We start from the raw sequence: 18,145 nt of genomic DNA, 5'->3' as shown, positions 1-18,145 counted from the left end.
ATCTTGTGGATATTTGGAGAGAAAAATTTCCAGATAATAGACTCTTTACTTGGAGCAATAAGACAGGATTGGCTTGTTTCTGACTGTATTGATAAAGATAATATTACCGTTATATACTTGCCACCCCCCTCACTGATCCTAGAGCAATTCACATTAACGTCCAAATGTTTACACTGGATACTATACCTCATAAATTCTCTTATTGGAAGTTAAATAATTCTTTACTAAAGATAAAATGGTTAACATGCAGATTAATAACTTAATTGTTTATTATTGGAACAAAGCTAACAGAGAGAAGTCCTTTTGTACCAATTGGGAACTTTTTAAATTTGAAGCATGCAAATTCTTGAGAAGATACGGGAGTCAAATTGCTAAATTAAGGAAAGCTGAAGAACAAGAAGATTTGCATTTCCTGCGAAAATGCTGTGTGGATGCCTTAACGCTGAAGATGTCTGCTGAAAAAAGCTGAAAAAGTTGAGAAAAAAAAATATTAACCTTTATTGTGCAGTTACACTATGATTTGGAAGAAATACTATGTTTTGGCTCAAATACTATGATTTACCAGTAATACTATGTTTTGGTACAAATACTACACTTTGTCACAAATACTATAATTGAGTACAAGTACTATAAGATTACAGAAATACTATGATTTAGCAGAAATGCAATGTTTTTGCAGAAAACACTGTAATTTCGCTTAAATAGTATGAAATAGCAGTAATACTATGCCCTTGAGGGCATCCACACAATAAGCAGAATTGCCTCTTATTACCAGAAGTCCCCAGAAGAAATCTCAGAGGAAGATAAATTAAGTTTACTAGAACTTCAAAATAAACTGGACGGTTTATATCGACGCAAGGCTGAGGGTGCTTTCATAAGATCCAGGAAGAGGTGGCTGGAGGAGGGCGAACAAAATTCTGCTTACTTTTCAGACTTGAAAAATACAGATCAAAAACAAACTCTATTCGTCAACTAAATATTAATGGCATTGTCTCTGACAATCCTAGAGAAATTTCACATTTCTGTGCCGAATTCTATACTAAACTATACGACTCAAAATATAATGAGGCTGTCTCAACAGGATTTTTCAATAATATTAAAAACCTCAAATCTATTGTTGTGGAAGATAGAAGTTATTGTGACAGCCCTCTGACTGTGGAGGAAGTTTGTAATTCCATTTCTGCACTTAAGGCCAATAAATCTCCCGGCACAGATGGTTTGACTGCAGAGTTTTATAAATCATTTTCTAATCTCCCGGCTCCATTTTTACTGCAGGTTTTTACAGAAAGTATAGAGAATAACACCCTCCCTCCTTCTCTTACTCAAGGTCTCATAACACTTATTCCAAAACCAAACAAAGACTTACTCTTTATTGATAATTGGAGACCCATCTCCCTGCTCAATAATGACTATAAGATTATGGCTTTAATACTTGCTAACAGAATTAAAGAGGTCTTGGAAACAATTATCGATGAGACACAATCAGGCTTTATGAGAAACAGACACATTTCTAATAACATTAGACTGGTTTTGGATTTACTTGATTACTCTGATCTGATACCTGACAATAGCTTCATTCTCTTCCTGGATTTTTATAAGGCTTTTGATACAATTGAACATCAATTTATTTTCCACTCTTTGGAAAAAATTTGGCTTTGGCAAGTTTTTCTGTAAAGCTGTCAAAACCTTATACACAAATGGCAATAGTTCTATTAAATGATTAACGGCTCCACCCCGAGATTTGACCTGAAACGTGGTATTCGCCAAGGATGTCCTATTTCACCATATTTATTTTTACTTTGTACACAAATTCTTGCAACTAAAATTTCAAACAGTGTTGTACAAGGAATCACCATAGCTGATAAGGAGCTCGTCATCAGGCAGTTAGCCGATGACACCACACTCTTCTTGAAGAATGCAAACCAAATCCCACCAGCCCTTACTGTGATTAGTGATTTCTCTGAGGCCTCTGGTTTACGCCTAAATCTTAAAAGTGTGAGTTACTAGCAATTAAAGACTGCCCTGCAAATACTATCTGTAATATCTCCGTTAAACAAGAAGTCACATACTTGGGACTGCTAATATCCAAAGACCAAAATCAAGATGCTCTTCAAACTTCACTCCAATTATACAGAAAAACCCTAAAAAGTTAAACCAGTGGCTGCAAAGGGACTTGTCTTTGAAAGGTAGAGTGTTACTTACTAAAGCTGAAGGGATATCCCGATTAACATATGCTGCTCTCTCCTTACATCTGGATAAGAAAATTAGGTAAAGATATTGACCGTATGCTCTTTAATTTTATATGGAAAAACCGTACGCATTATATTAGAAAAACTGTTGTGATGAATAAGTACGAATCAGGTGGGCTTAACGTCTTAGACTTTTCTACTTTAAATAACACTTTCAAAATTAATTGGGCTAAACATTTTCTTAAAACCCTACCTCTATCTGGAACTTTATACCATATCATATTTTCTCTTGTTTTGGTGGCTTTAATTTTATTTTAAATTGTAATTACAATGTTGAGAAACTCCCTGTAAAGCTTTCATCCTTCCATAAGCAGGTCCTCTTAGCGTGGACCCTCATTTATAAACACAACTTCTCACCTCACAATACCTCATCTGGAACAACAGGGATATTTTATATAAAAATAAATCACTTTTCCTGGAAACTTGGATCCAAAATGGGATCCTATTGGTGGCTCAGCTGGTTAATAAAGAGGGACAACTACTTACATACGACGACTTTATTGCACTATATAATTTTCCAATCAGTGTTCAGGAATTCTCAATGGTGCTTGGTGCCATACCCTCAGGGACTTTAATGTTATATAAAAACACTGACAGCTCGATCTCTACCTCAGTCACTCTCCCTGATCCAGCTGAGTCACCAATAGGAAAAATCTGCTTTTCACAGGAACTTGGTAATAGCAATAAGAGAATACGTAGTTTATTCCAAGAAGATATCGTCTCTCTCCCATATATAATATCTTATTGGAACCGATTTGTTCCAGATATCAAGTGGAAGACAGTCTGGATGGTCCCCCATAAATATTTGATTGTAAATAAGGTGAAAGAAGTCTCATTTAAAATTCTACATAAATGTTATCCAGCCAGTCACTACATGGTAAAATTTAAAAGGGACATAAATACTAATTGTACTTTATGTGGGGATCATCCAGAAACTGTGACACATCTTTTTTGGTACTGTTCTTTTACACAGAGATTCTGGAAGGAATTTAGCAGGTTTGTTATTGTCCATATTTTAAGGGAGTTTTCTTTACGATGGGAAAATGTTTTATTCTGTTTCTTTAAGTTCCCCAAGAAGTATGATAAATGTTTTTTTTCTGATAAATTTGTTAATACTTTTAGCTAAATTTTTTATCCATAAATGTAAGTTTACTAACAAAACACCATATTTCTGTCATTATTTTAAGGATGTGGAAATGTACCTACAATCAATATCAGACTCCACCAACAAAAAGGCTCTCAAAACAATATATGTATGTGAATTTTTGCGTGTATTCTTATAATTGTTACCTTTTTCTTTACCCCTGGCTTTGTGTGTTCATGTTCTGTTGTTTTGTATACTTCATCTGTTCGTATGTTGTATACTCATTGTTTGTTAAGTGTTTGGTTCCTTTCACTGTCTCATGAGCCTCCTGAACTGAAGAAAGTGGAATGACTCCTGAAATTGGCTTTGGTTTGTGAAACAAGTCAAGGGTCACAAAGTATGAACATTATCACCATCTAGTGGCAGAGAAAAAGAATGGGCACGCACACACAGACACGCACACACACAGTAGCTGTCCAATCTTTACTGTGTATTATGAGTATTCTACAGTGGCCCTGAGAGGCCAAACGGACTGCAACTTCAGAAAACACTTGCAAAAAGAAAAATGCTTGCAAAAAGAAAAACGCTGCAAAAAGAAAAACGCTGCAAAGCACAGAGGTTTATTCAGAGGTTTATTCCCCATTTCTCAACCTTGGCAGCCCCTCTTACAGAGCTCACGAGAAAACACTTCTAAAGTGATGTGGAATGATGACTGTGAACATGCCTTCCAATCTTTAAAAAGACAGATTTCTGAAGCCCCTGTTTTGCAAAGCCCTGATTTTTCCAAACCATTTGTTGTACAAGTAGATGCCTCTAATGTTGGACTTGGAGCAGTACTGGCTCAGGAGAAGCTGGTGAAGCTTTTCTTAAGTAAAAAGCTGTTTGACAGGGAGACAAAATATTCAACAGTAGAAAAAGGACTGGCAATCAAGTGGGCAATTGATTCATTGAAATATTATTTCCTTGGAAGAGAATTTATTCTTCAGACAGATCACAGACCCCTGGTGTGGATGCACTCCAAGCAACATCAAAATGCGAGCATACTGCGCTGGTGCCTAGCCCTCCAGCCATACCAGTTCTGATGTTTCCCTCACGACACCTCTCTGCGTAACATTCTACAAAAGCAGCTGTACATGCCCACTCCATTTTTGATGTACCCTCCTATGATGATGAGCCTGTTCCAATACAGACTACAAAACAGAGCGAGGCATCTAAGCTTGAAAGGAGAGTGGATGAGGTTGCAAAGCAAGTAGAAACTGAGCCAAAGGTCCAAGAATCCTCCTCCTGACAGTGAGCTTAGTGCAGCGTTAAAACAGAGACAAGAAGAAAATGTTTAAACTTCAAAATAAGAAAAATGAGTTGCCTAAGCTACTGAGAGCTCGCTCAGAACTAAAAATGTTAAAGAAATAACAGTGATGGCAAAGATTACTTAATGGCAAGAAATGGCAGTGCCAGGAGACCTGTTAAGGTTCCCTCTATGCCAAAAGTGTGATTCTCCTTTAGATGTGGTGAAGAAGCCTATTGCTGCTCGATGTCCAAATGAACCTAACCAGAAAAATGTTGAGTTATTATATTATATTATATATAATTAAAATGTTAATTCATTTAAAACCAACTCATTCATTTTTAGGAAAAATTAATTATTTTTTTTTCCATGTTTACTGTGATGATGATGATGAATTTATTTCATCCGTCAACCTCACCCATCAGAGTTAGGGGGCGGGGCTAACAATGAAACGGTTAAAACGCTGCTTTAGTCCAGAGTCGATTCCTTTAGATGGCATCTCTCAGTACCAAGTAAAGAGATCGTACATGCATACTTGCTAGTTCTTATTTGGCACGTTCGCTCACGAGTCCAGACTTCTGTAGATGAGAGGACACAGCTGACAGGGAGACGGCAGCATCATCTGCCCTTCACTGTGTACTTAAACAACTACCACAGACCTTCCACGGCACAAGAAAGACTGAGTGGACCGACAGTAACAAGTATTAATAACAAAGTTGGCCATCAGATTTCTTGCAGTGATGTAATAAATGATTTTCCCTCTAAAAAGCTGGAAAACAAAAATGTTAAGAGGAGGATGGAGTATTGAGGAAAAACAAAAGTCAAATGTTTGGATTCCAATCATTCATTTTCAAATGTAGTTCTTCCTGTTTTTACAAAGAGTTTACACAGTTTTACAGTTTTCAGAACAAATTATTCTACTTAATTATTCGACTGATTTACAAATCATGTTCCCTTATTGCACCTACCTCTATGAATTTACAGTACTGAAGCATTTCTCTGATATTTTTTGTGTTTTATTTAGTAGTTAGAACTTAAAACATATGAACTAGGTACTGTTTTATTTAAGGGATTTTTTCTTTGTTGTTGCACATTGCTCTTACAGTTTATTTAAAACCAAAAATAATAAAGCAGTTGATGTGTTTCAGGCTGTGACTTTTAGTATCTGTTGGTACTTCATCACTTTGAATAAGTGTAAGTCAACACCAGGCCACACTTTCAGTCTTTCCATTAAACAAATGAACAACAATCCATTATTTTCACCATTAAACAGTAAAATATGCTTCTTGACTCCTTGATGCAGGTGCCCACCTACAACCTGGTTTATTAATACTAAGCTAAAGAGGAAAGAAACTCACTGTAGTTCTCACAGCTCAGGACAAGCAGACACCTGATGTTGAGTGACTGAATGGAACTAAAACAAGAATTCATAATTATGTTTGTCTGCCATGAACACGTGATGATAAAACTCTGCATATGCAGTCAGGAGACTGATGACCTGTGAAATGAGCTGTTAGAAATGTGCAGATATGTGTAAACATTGATCAGCATTTAACATCCAGGATGGAGCAAAACTTCTGACCTGCATGTTGAGAACCTTTAATCACATCATCTTTGTAAAGAAATAGCTGATGACTCATTAAACGTTTCCATGTAATTTATCCACAGTGAAAAATATTCACTTTGCTGGATCTGAAAATCACGTGTTCATTTCATTAGACACTAGCAATACTATTAAACTGGACCTTATCATTCTCATATAGCACTAAATGTGAAACTGAGTCATATCATAACAATCTATATATGTAATATGTGTTTGCCTGAATCTTCCAGCACAAACAGAAAGAGGAGCTGTTGTCTGAGTATCAATGCAAATACACACCAGAAAATCGTTCAGTAAAGACAAATTTAATAAATGAAAGCTGGTGAGAGGGCCTTTGATGTTTCTCTTTGGATCATCCTTCCATCCATTTCTTCAGCTTATCCAATTCAAGATTGGAGCCATCCCAGCTGTTATGGGGCCAGAGGCAGGAGTACAACCTGGACAGGTCAGTCTAACACAGAGAAAACAGACAACTATTCACACTCACATTCAACCTAACTGCATCTCTCTGGACTGTGGGATGAAGCTGGAGTACCTGGAGGGAACCACAAAGGCGCCAGGACTGTCTTGCTCTCAGGTGACGGCCGTTCACGCTGCTCTGAAGACCCTCAGTTGTCTTTGGATCATCCTGTTGTTTGTCTCCCAGTGTCGTTGCTGCTCCTCTCCTTTCAAAGACAAACACCAAATAACACCAAATGAGAGTGAATCACTTCAGAACAACGGGAACACTCCTGGTTATTGTGAGCAAACGTCATAACAAGATGAATATATTTACCATTTTACTGAGGGAACATCTTCTGTGTGGAGTTTTCTTCTCATCTTGGCTCTTTTTCCTGACATTTAGAAACAAGAGGCAGAAAAGAAAGAATAAAAGTTAAAACCTCAACGATTTTTTAATGTTTGGGATATTTTAGAAACAACCGTAAACACTATTTACTACTTACCACTTTGTTCATTCTTGCTGGCGTTCACTCTCCTCATCTTCTCTCTAAAGGACAAATGACAGTAAAGAGGGAATCGTTTTAGTAACTTTATCAACCAGGTGAGCAGAATTTAGATATTTATCAATAATCTGATTAAAAGCAGAGTGAATACTTATCTTTTTACGAGAAAGGGTTCAATCCGTCCTGTCTTAGGTCTTAATGTCACCTTGTCTCCTCTCTGTTTTCTCTGAAAAACAAAAGACAAATGGGAAGAAAAAAATTAGTAAATGATTTCAGCAACTAGAGGAAGTGTTCACTGAGGAGCTGTCATAATAATATAAAATCAATATCTACTTATCTTTTTTTTAATGAGAGTTTACAGAGCACGCTGGCTTCGCTCCTCCCTCCGCTCCTCTCTGAAAGTTACCTGGATAAAGGATAATAACAATTAATAACATCATCAAAACAGAACAAACCTGAAAGAATTGCTGATCAGAGTTGTGACAGAGTCGCAGGTTAGATGGATGTATACTTATCTTTCACAATGAGAGCGTTTGCATCTTCCTTTAGAGAGAAGATGAGGAGAGTGAACGTCAGCAAGAATGAACAAAGTGGTAAGTAGTAAATAGTGTTTACGGTTGTTTCTAAAATATCCCAAACATTAAAAAATCGTTGAGGTTTTAACTTTTATTCTTTCTTTTCTGCCTCTTGTTTCTAAATGTCAGGAAAAAGAGCCAAGATGAGAAGAAACTCCACACAGAAGATGTTCCCTCAGTAAATGGTAAATATATTCATCTGTTATGACGTTTGCTCACAATAACCAGGAGTGTTCCTGTTGTTCTGAAGTGATTCACTCTCATTTGGTTGTTATTTGGTGAAAACAATAAAAAGACCTCTCAGGTCTTTTTATTGTTTTCTCTCTGCAGAGGAAAGTGATGAGACTGATGAGGAAATACTAAATACAAAGACTGACAAAGGGAACTGAAAAGTCAAACCAAAACCTATACTGGGGGAAAACTATAGGAAACAGAACTACTGAGGAAGGAAACACGATGGGGACGGAGATTAACACTCTGACAAGGGACAAAGGGAGGACTGACACAATATTTACACACAGGAGGCTGATTATGGGAACTAAGGACACATAGAAACACAGCTGAACCGAATAAGAAATGAACAACAAGTCGAAACAAACTCTAATGACAGTTCAACAAGTTTATAAACAGAGCAAATAACTTTCAGGATGTTTCAACAATGTGTAAAATGAGTTCTTATCTTTTTTTTGTGAGAGGGCCTTTGATGTTTCTCTTTGGATCATCCTTCATCCATTTCTTCAGCTTATCCAATTCAAGATTGGAGCCATCCCAGCTGTTATGGGGCCAGAGGCAGGAGTACAACCTGGACAGGTCAGTCTAACACAGAGAAACAGACAACTATTCACACTCACATTCAACCTAACTGCATCTCTCTGGACTGTGGGATGAAGCTGGAGTACCTGGAGGGAACCACAAAGGCGCCAGGACTGTCTTGCTCTCAGGTGACGGCCGTTCACGCTGCTCTGAAGACCCTCAGTTGTCTTTGGATCAAATAACACCAAATGAGAGTGAATCACTTCAGAAACACAGGAACACTCCTGGTTATTGTGAGCAAACGTCATAACAAGATGAATATATTTACCATTTTACTGAGGGAAAATCTTCTGTGTGGTGTTTCTTCGCAGCGTGACTCATTTTCCTGACTTTTAGAACAAGAGGCAGAAAAGAAAGAATAAAAGTTAAAACCTCGACGATTTTCAAATATTTTAGGACATTATTTTAGAAACAACCTTAAGCACCATTTACTACTTACCACTTTGTTCAGGCTTGCTGACGTTCGACATGCTTCACTGTATATTATAATCTCAAGCGCTTCCTTGCTGGAGTCGGGCTCCGGATGCTGCTCTCTTCCTCCGGAGCCTTCCTCTTAGCACGCTTTGCCGACATATTTAGAAAACGGCAGAGCACCGAAGTGAGAACTCTGCCGTCCGCGCTGTAGTCTGTATTCTCCAGCGGTTCGTCATCTCAGTGTCCTCTGTTCGGTAACAGTGGAGATGACTCTGGTGACGAGGAGGCCGTCGACAGTCAAGGTGCCGACACAGTTCCTCCGATCTGCCTTCAGCACAGCAAGATCCGCTTTCTCTGGAAGAACTGGAGTCAGGAAGCGTGGATGAGAGCTGGAGCCCGCAGGCGGCAGCATCATGCCAGCTGGTGATGTTCCGTAGGAGGAGAAGGGAGTGGTGTTCCTCTCTCTGGCTCTGCCTCACATGGACAAATGGTGTCGTCACCCTGGTCCCGGTGGAAACAAATCCTTTAAAAGGTATGTAAGGAAAGTCCTTGGACCCCGTCACCAGGTTATGGTAAAGAGTGAGGACCAGGTGGGACATGGAGTCCAGTTGGCTGCTGCTCAGTTCACGGTTCCTCACGTTAATGACGACCATCTGAGGAGCAGTGATTGGACTCACCAGCTCAGCTACGAGAAAGCAAGCATGCGTGTACGGTTAATCATGTGATCACACAAACTAAAGCCTGAATTTAAATGTCCAGACATGGCTTTACATCATCATAAGCTCTTCCACACACAAACAGTAAGAAGCTCCCAGCAGAACTCATTGTTTATGAAAGCCTTCACCTTTTTGGTAAAAGTTTTCAGCGGTGTAAGGCTGCATGGACTTTCACTGAGGTTTTAATACGCATTCACATTAAGGAGTAATATCTTCATATTAGTTTGAGCATCGATATTTTGAGAATAAAGCAGCTACATTTAGGTGAGAAACCTCCCACCTCCTTATTGCAGGCACACACTGTTTCAATCTCAAACTCATCCAGCGACTCTGTGAACTTTTAAAACTCCATTCTCCAGCTTTATAAAATTCACAATCTATGAAACTTTCACGTATAACTCAGCGCCAGCAGCCCAAACATGTCAACTCAAACCCTCTACATGCAAAAAAACGGCCCGCGCGCTGACGTCAGCGTCCTCCAATGCCTTACGTCGTTTCCAGGGCGCGTGCATTCAATTGTTTTTTTTTTTCCAGCGATTTAAAAAAAAACATGGCGCCATCTTTATAGTTGTACTGGCACATGTTAAAATTGATGTTACTCAAGTATGAAACATCTCATCCTAAATGTTAACGCTCATGAAGTCCTACTTCCAAACAATAAAAGACAAAAATCTAAGTTGTATTTGTTTGCTAGCACTCTGACATATTAGCCTGCTGTACTCACCATAGCGTTGATCTATCACCTCCTCAATGAAAAGGGGAGAGCAGGTGCATCTCGCGACTGAAGTTTGTAGAAGTCATTTTGCAAATCCTTCTTGAAGATTTTCAAACGTTGGCTGTAGTTTGAAAAATCCGAGTTTTCACAGCACTAGTGGGAAAAAGCTCCTGTTTGCGCTCAAACGTGAAACCCGAATTCCAAGTTTGCCTCCTGCTTTTATACCTGCACTCAAACACGTCATCATCACCATGACTCCCAGTGCCACCGAAAATCAATTTTATTTATTTAAAATAAAGTTCGTCTAATTATCATAGCTTTTTAAAAATTATATATGTTTTCTCATTTTATTTTACTGTTTTATTCATCCTTTATAAAAATATGTTGCCAAACTTTGTCGTTTTAATTCTTTAAAAAAATCATTAATTCACCAGTTTACAAAAATGAAGATCGATATCTGAAATTTAAATTAATAAATAAATAATTACAATTGATAATGGATTTTTAGCATTAAAGAATAGTTTTTCAATGCGCTTTAAATGTTATCAGAGCCGATTGTTGTGCCAAAAAGTGATCGCAGTCCAAAAAGTGATTTACGGTATTGAAACGTTTGTTTGTGTCATGACATTTGTAAACAGTTGATGTTTTAAGGTGCAGTTCACGTGGGAAGGCCAGAGGAGGGTGGTGTTTGTTGCGCATAATACAAAGTGATGGCGAAACCTAAAAGACGGTGTCATGTCTGCTCCCTGAAGCAATCTCATAACAGTTTTCAATCTATTTCAAGCCCAGTTAGCACATTTCTGTTATGAAGTTTAATAATTTTTTTGGCAGTAAACTTTTAAATCCTTTTATTATGAATATCACATTCTCAGATTTTCAAGAGAGACCAGACCAATAGGGCAGCAGAAATCACAAAAAATAAATAAATAAATAAAATAAGAGTTTTATAAGATTAAAACAGTAAAAAAAGAGAGAGAGAGACTGGAATGATTATATGTATAACACAGAATATGTACAATAACAGAGTTATAAACACACACTAGAAAAAACAGTTGTACCTTTTTATTTCATCTATAACCTCTGTGTAAATTTGTGTTGATTGCAAAAGTGTTTATGAATATGTTTTTAAAAGGCTGGTTATTCTGACTGTCAGTTAATAGCAATTAAAAAGAAAGCTGATTTTTATTATTCCTAAAATGGAAAAAGTCAATTATGAATTTTTGTTATGAATTTCATTATCAATCCACCTCCTCACTGCTCTTTCCCGGTGCAAGCAGCCAGAGCGGGATCAAGCAGCCAGATGGCTTCTGGAGGAAGACTACACGCAAACAAAGGGTATCTGGGAGGCTGCTCAGGCACAGCAGCTGAAAAATCAAAGATGAAATAAAAACTGGAGACCTGATCATGGTGCTGCATGAGACAAAAAGTCTAGATGATAAACCAGTGTATGAAATTGGTAACACTGCTTATGATGATCATGTTTAGGTGGAAAACTAGCGAGCTAACTTCCTGCTAACTTCTAACTCCAGTTAAATTGAATAAACTCTGTTTTCATGGATGCATGGATGTTAAAACTTAATTGTTAACCCGGTAATTAAAGCAGCAACGCTGATCATTTATTAAAGATGAAAGAAGTTAGACCGTTTTTAGCTCTCAGTGATCCCTCAGTGTTCGTTTGACTGTGGGACCTGAAAATGGCAGCTTTTCACTTACACATTTTTGAACCACTCATTCATAGAAATAGTTTCCAGTCAAAGATCTGGACAGATCCACCAAGTTCACAGTAGTTTTACAATTTTATGCAGCGCATAAAATAAAACCCTGAAAACATCACACCTCTGAAGTAACACATTGTGATTCAATGTACAACAACACACAATTATTGTAGATTCTTCAAAGCCTCCTTAATATTCAACACTTGGGTAGGTGGTGTTTATACATGCCCTCACAGCACCGGCACTCAATCACCCTATTTTCACCTTGTCACCTTCATTAAGCTGCTCTCTTTCTACAGAAGGCCCACCGCATGCATGGGGGGGGGGGGGATACCGTGGGCCAGGGCTGTGGCATCTAATGTCTGGTTGTCAGTGTCCTTTGGAAAAGCAAGTGATTGTCCTCAAATCAGATGTCCCAGCAGATTGATCTAGTTTGCCAACAACATGAGAGGCTGCTCCTACCTGTCCTAGTGAGCTGGGCATAAATCAGTGACCTCTGACCCTGGAAAAGTGTTGTGATTAGTGGAGAGAGGACAGTGACAGACACTTCCTTTGGTAAATCCAATATGACTGAGATGTCGACCACGCGACTGCATCACCTGAAAAATAATGAAAAACCTGAAACCTGAAAAAATATCATTATGTTTTTGGAATTTATGTCTTCTGTTCAAATAATAATATCATCTTGCCTTTTCATGATAATTGTTATGACTCATTGTCTTACTTTTGGTTGCATCCTGTCAGTCCCTGTGATGAACTGAGCGTGACCTCCTCCTTCCTTGGCCATCCCATTGATGAGAGCAGAGCTGGCCCCCCCCAATCCCAAAAGAGAAACACCTGCAATACAACAGCTGTTTTTAAGACACACAGGTTTGGTACGACAGCAGACGAGAACCTGAATTCTCAATCACTTCTTTGGTGCTCCCCACCTCTCCATCAGTAAAGACAAACAGCAAGAGAGGAGAGTTTTTTCATCTACACAAGCAAAAGCTCAACTCTTTGGCAGGTATACAAGTATGCTTTCAGTAATCTGTTTTAGCAAGTAAATCAAACATAACCTGGAGTTTTGCAGAATCATCCAAAGGCAACATGGTGTTTTACAGTGATATCACTTTAAGTCACTGAGATCACATGAATACAACTGATGGGAAGATGTGTTCACAACGAGACCCCAAACTGTAAAATGTTTGAATAGCAGCCCATTGGTAAAACTCTTCAACAGGAGCAGAGGACTGTCCTGAAGGGAAAGAGGGAAAAGATGGTGAGGCCACTGTGTGAGAGGAACGATTTGAGGAAAGATTTGAGGAAATTTTGTAACTCTAACACCACTTTATGAATACTCTGGCACTGCTGGTGCGAGTATTACTCATATTTTCAGATTGATTCACTACCAACACAAACTCTCCACATGAAGCCATTGAACACATCAGAGACATGAAACGGACAGAAAAATGTCAAGTTTACAGTTTCTAATATATTCCAACACAATTAAATTCCAGGTTGAATTTTTATTTGCAAACTAATGACTTCACTTATTTTTCACTCACCCGGCTCAGCAGAGGCCTGTCCTGCCTCCACCACAGCAGTGGGCTGGTGGGCGTCTTTGTAATAAATCAGCAGTTCAACATCTCTGTCAAACTTGTGTCCTGCAGCCAGCTTGACCTGCACACACACACATTCATATTTAGTTCTCAGTAATAAGTAACAACCACACACAGCAGACACATCAGCACTCTACCTACCGTGGCCTGGGTTTGATCAGTGTTGAGGTACTGCAGAGGGTCCAGGGAGCAGTTGGACTCTACTTTATGGATTGGACGAGGAGAGGAGACAGAAGAAACATCACTGGACAACCAAAACTATTTTACAGCTATTTTAGTTTAAAACCATAAAAAGTGACAGAAAAGGAATATGTTTGTTTTTGTAAATATGCTCTTGACTTTTATGATCTATGAATGGTATAATGACAAATATCAGTATAATGAGGAAAACATCATTTTTGCCTCTCTTTTTTTAAACAAACCTTTAAAGTGATATAAGATTTTATGTCAGCGAGAGTTAGTGAGTGTTAAGTAATTATAAACCTCTTTATGATCTAACTTTTGGAAAAAATACGGGAAACTCCACATAACATTTTCTTAATTAGTTAAAACCATTTACTGATATAAAGTACCTTGACGTTTGCGCCAGCTGGAAGATGGAGAGAAAGACGACACGCGGGTTTATTAATCCCTTTATTTATCCAGGTAAAAAAAAATCTCATTGAGATTAAAAATCTCATTTCCAAGAGAGACCTGGCATCATGGCAACAAAAGTCACATACCACATAACATTTAAAACAAATACAATATCCCATACCAACACGTGTAAAATATACAATAACACATTAAAAACAATCACATTGAGTAAAAGAGCTGTTCTCTCGTTCCTTTAAGACAGACTTAAACTCTCCCAAGGTAACCAATTCTGATAATTTCAGTTCCTTCTGCAGATTATTCCAGGAAGCAGGGGCAGCGTATTTAAAACCTTTTTCCCCAATTCTGTTCTGATTTTTGGGACAATCAATTGTATGATTTTGTTCGAACGAAGGCTGTATTGGTTGTGGTCTTTCTCGAATTGATGAGATTCTTAGACCTGTGGAAGACCTAGAAAAACGGATCCGTGACCGGATTTTCAATGGTCACTCTGAAGCTCCCGAGGAACACAGGCCTATCCCCTTTGCTCTGTGTCCTCCATCATCTTCTCGTCCTCAAAGGAGAAGTCAGATTCCAGTGAGGTTAAAAAGCTACAGAGAAACAGGTCAGTTCTTAAATCGACGTAATGATGAGTCAGAATGTCAGACATTTAAACTCTTCAGACTTTTAATCAGCTGTTGTGTGAGAGATAAACCCTCCAACCAGAGTTTACACATTGCTAAAACACATTTAATGTTAAGGTGTTGCCATGGTAAAATATCTATAGAGGTCAAAAGTTGACATTTCAGCTTCACTTTTATCCAGGCTGTGAGTTGGTTTTATTTGAATACAAATTTGGTAAATGGTTAATTCAGACTGATTATGATGAATTGAAAACTTGAAAAATGTAATTAAATAAAAACACTTATAGACATACATGGTTTGCTCTCCCCTTTAAAGTGCACTTTAGTCTTGTTCATTTTCAGCTGCAAACAAACAGAAATGTGAGTAGGGATGGGTACCGGTGTCCGGTGCCATGATGGCACCGGTTCTGACATAAACGGTAGTAACCAGACCGAAAAGCAGCGCACATTTCGGTGCTTTATTTCGGTGCTTTTTTTTTCCTGAGCTGTGATACACTTCTAGCCAATCATTTTACGTTTCCGAGGATAGTAGGCGGGGCCAGGTACGTACGTTCTGTTAGAGCAGAGCTACAGATTAAAAATGTCCAAGGCGAAGCGGTCAAAAGTCTGGCTGTACTTCACAGCAAAATATGCAAACTCAGCAGCCTGCAACAAGTGCTTTAAGGCTACTGTGATACTGTCAAAGGAGGTAACACCAAGAATCCGATTAAACAGCTGGCGACGCATAGCGTTTTTTTAAAAGCCGAGAAATGCGCCGTATTTGATAGCTTGCTGCGAGACCTCACACCGTGCACGTGGGTGGGTTGCCAGTTATCGGACCCGGAGCAACATCCCCCAAAAACCCGAAGAATAGAGTCCTGGCCCCTAGCCCTGCCAGTGTAGCAGAAATGATGAGGATGATGATGCAGCAGCAGCCGTTCTTCTCTGCGTGAGTAGCTTAATGTTGTTCGTGTGTAATTTACGTTGAGTAGGCTAAACACGTTATTACATTAATGCAGGTAAGGTGAACTAGCAAACATCATCATAGCTACATGCAGCTGTCTTCTTGTTTGATGGCAGATACTCCCTGCATCCTGGCCAAAAAGGCTAAAATGACCAAAGAAAAAGTGGGAAACAGTTAAACATGAGAGGTTTTTGGATAAAGTTTGTGTTTTTTCCATTGTTTAAGCACTGCTTCCAGCCAAGAGTGATACCATATATGCCCCATAGCTGCAGAAAAGGCTAACATTGTTATCTTTTTACAAAAACCAGCTGAACATGAGAGGTTTATGGACCAATTTTGTGTTCTCCATTCTTTAAGCACCGGTTCGAGCACCGTTTAAGCACCGGCACCGTTTCAAAAGTACCGATTTGGCACCGGTATCGGATAAAACCTAAACGATACCCATCCCTAAATGTGAGTAATAAATATTTCATGATCTAATCTGTGCAGACAAAGAAGTTGCTGGTGTTGTGAGGCTGGTGACAGCCCAACATATGTTTGAGGCATTGGAGCAAACAATTAAAAAAAATGTGGATGCCTCTCTGCCCCAAACTATTGCAGCTCGTCGGAGGCTTATTCCTTCCCGAGCTCCAGCTCCTCCTGGAGCTCCAGCCCCTGCTCGAACTCCAGCTCCTCCTCAAACTCCAGCTCCAGAACAAAGGAAACCTCGAAGGGTTGTTAGACACCCTCCAGAGGTGGACTTTAAAGGGCTTATCGTGGGGTACCTCCTGTCAATTGACGAAAAGTTAGGGAAGAGCTTCAGCCAGTCTCTGATCCTTCAGAGACTCTCCGGCTGAGCCTCAGCCTGCTGAGTCAGGGCGACTGGTAAAATGATTTTCTATTGTTATCATTAATTATTTTCAATTTAATGTGAGGATGTGAGTTTTAAAACTATTTGATGTTCCTACAGGAAGAAAAAGATAGAGGGGTTGCGATACATCCGCACCCTGGCGCGGCATCACCAAGAGGAGTTGGAGTTAAACCTCCGTACAGTTTGCTTGGGGTGACACAAGAGGTATACCAGCTGTTTTTCTCTACATCTGTCTTTATGCCACCCTCTTCTGTCCATGTTTGCAAGCGTGCCCTGTCTCATGCATCTTTGTAACAAGTTTGATTTCTAACTGCTGAAATTTCCTCTGATTCTTTAGATTAAAAACAATCCCTTTTGTGTGTCCTGTGCAGCACTGGACACCGTAATATATTTGTGTACACCTCAGAGAGAGGATGGACAAAGAAGCTGAATGGACCTGTGAGAGTTTACTCCAGGTGTTTGTAAGGGCAAATCCCAATATGCTCATTCAGCAGCATGCCAAGGAAGCTCTGACCGCTCTGGTTCACGGTTGCAGCCCGAGTCGCTTTCTAAACAGCCTGGTGACTATGGGTTTGAAGTAAGTTCACACCTGTGAAGAGTATCTGTGACCCCAGCATCACAATCAGATCAGGTGAAAATCAAACACACTGAGTGGATTTGTCTGTGTTTCCTTCCTCAGACATAAGAGCGTTCTCGTGAGAGCTGGTGCTGCACTGGGGCTCCGTATAATCAATAAATTCATGGAAGCGGAGAAAGTTCTGTCTGCAGGACAGATTTTCACCAAATGCTTCCTGTTGGCTGTCAGTGAACTGTGTCAGGATGCTTCCTCTGAAGTCAGGTTAGTGTGGACTTTTAACAATTATAGGCTGATATTTCTATTTTGACTTTCTTTTGATAAATTCTCTGCATTTACTTAGAAACTAAAGTGTTGATTAAAAATGCTTCTCTCTGCAGAGCTCATGGAAAGGCCATCCTAAAAGACCTGGTCAAACACAGGAAATTCAGAAAGATGTGGGAAGAAAGCGTCTCGGATAAATCCCGCTGGGAGGTGGAAAGAAGGCTCAGAGACGTATTTCAGAAATAGCAGACACGGGTAAGCCACACAGCACACATGAGCAGTCTTCAAATTAATAAACCACTTTGAAGGCTGCTCATTTCTGTGTGGTATTTTCAGAAATTTCCCACATCACGTCTGCTTCAGGTAAGTATATATGTCATTTAAATATTTAATATAACATTCACAGTAATTAAATATTTAATATGCACAAAAAACACTCACCTCCACCAACCGGTCGAGGCAGATGGCCGCCCTCCTGAGCCTGGTTCTGCCAGAGGTTTCTTCCTGTTAAAAGGGAGTTTTTCCTCTCCACGGTCGCTCATAGGGATCAATTGGGTACAATAACTTTGTTGCTTTTTGGTCC

At 39.2% G+C, this 18,145-nt stretch overlaps 2 long non-coding RNA genes across 2 annotated transcripts; both read right to left on the bottom strand.

Moving 5' to 3' along the window:
- Window positions 1-1,124: 1,124 nt before the first annotated feature.
- Window positions 1,125-15,596, bottom strand: LOC120720546. The gene is made up of 3 exons (XR_005692985.1): window positions 15,584-15,596; window positions 12,378-12,385; window positions 1,125-1,222 (listed from the first exon to the last, which is right to left on the bottom strand). It is a non-coding gene; the product is annotated as an uncharacterized LOC120720546 (long non-coding RNA).
- On the bottom strand, window positions 12,928-13,980 carry LOC120720515. Its single transcript, XR_005692964.1, has 4 exons — window positions 13,856-13,980; window positions 13,661-13,775; window positions 13,172-13,350; window positions 12,928-12,950 (listed from the first exon to the last, which is right to left on the bottom strand). It is a non-coding gene; the product is annotated as an uncharacterized LOC120720515 (long non-coding RNA).
- Window positions 15,597-18,145: the final 2,549 nt, after the last annotated feature.

This window comes from Simochromis diagramma, unplaced genomic scaffold (genome assembly GCF_900408965.1).
Source record: "Simochromis diagramma unplaced genomic scaffold, fSimDia1.1 OVJJ01000408.1, whole genome shotgun sequence".
Lineage (NCBI taxonomy): Eukaryota > Metazoa > Chordata > Actinopteri > Cichliformes > Cichlidae > Simochromis > Simochromis diagramma.
Note: the sequence above shows the minus strand (reverse complement) of the source record. Positions and strands in the feature narration are given on the sequence as shown.